The sequence below is a fragment of the Mizuhopecten yessoensis genome, unplaced genomic scaffold (assembly GCF_002113885.1).
Source record: "Mizuhopecten yessoensis strain PY_sf001 unplaced genomic scaffold, ASM211388v2 scaffold6149, whole genome shotgun sequence".
Classification (NCBI taxonomy): domain Eukaryota; kingdom Metazoa; phylum Mollusca; class Bivalvia; order Pectinida; family Pectinidae; genus Mizuhopecten; species Mizuhopecten yessoensis.
Window position 1 is genome coordinate 15132 of NW_018406405.1, and position 507 is coordinate 15638.

Below are 507 nucleotides of genomic sequence, written 5' to 3' on the forward strand. Positions count from 1 at the left end.
GGAACGTGTGCCTTGGTAGCGCAGTAGGTAGCGCGTCAGTCTCATTATCACATAACACAGAGCGATCTGAAGGTCGTGAGTTCGATCCTCACCCGGGACATTATATTTTTTTATTCTATCCTCAACTCTATATCATAAGATCACATTGTTTTATGGCATGATAATTTAAAATGTACTGGTAATACTTGTATTGTGTTAAAATATATAATTCCGGGCCTTTTTGATTTCCAAAAGAAGTCATTAAAAGTGTTGACATATTTGATCACTTTTACTTTAACTACTGGTAAAGGCCATATATTTGAACAACCCTGGTAGCCCTTCATTCCCGCATGCTGCTGGTCAAAAATCATCTCCCTAGGCCTTTTTGTTTTTCAGCGGAACTTGTCACAACTTTTAAACATATTTCCCACTTTTACTTTGAGTATGGGTGAAGGTCATCCATTTGAAAATCTTAAGTAGCCTCTTAGTTCTGCACGCAACTTGACAAATATCATTACCCGAAGCAAA

General features: G+C 37.7%; 1 non-coding gene across 1 annotated transcript; it reads left to right on the forward strand.

Moving 5' to 3' along the window:
* The first annotated feature begins 9 nt into the window (after window positions 1-9).
* Window positions 10-100, forward strand: Trnam-cau. Its single transcript is given in 2 exon segments — window positions 10-46; window positions 65-100. It is a non-coding gene; the product is annotated as a tRNA-Met (tRNA).
* Window positions 101-507: the final 407 nt, after the last annotated feature.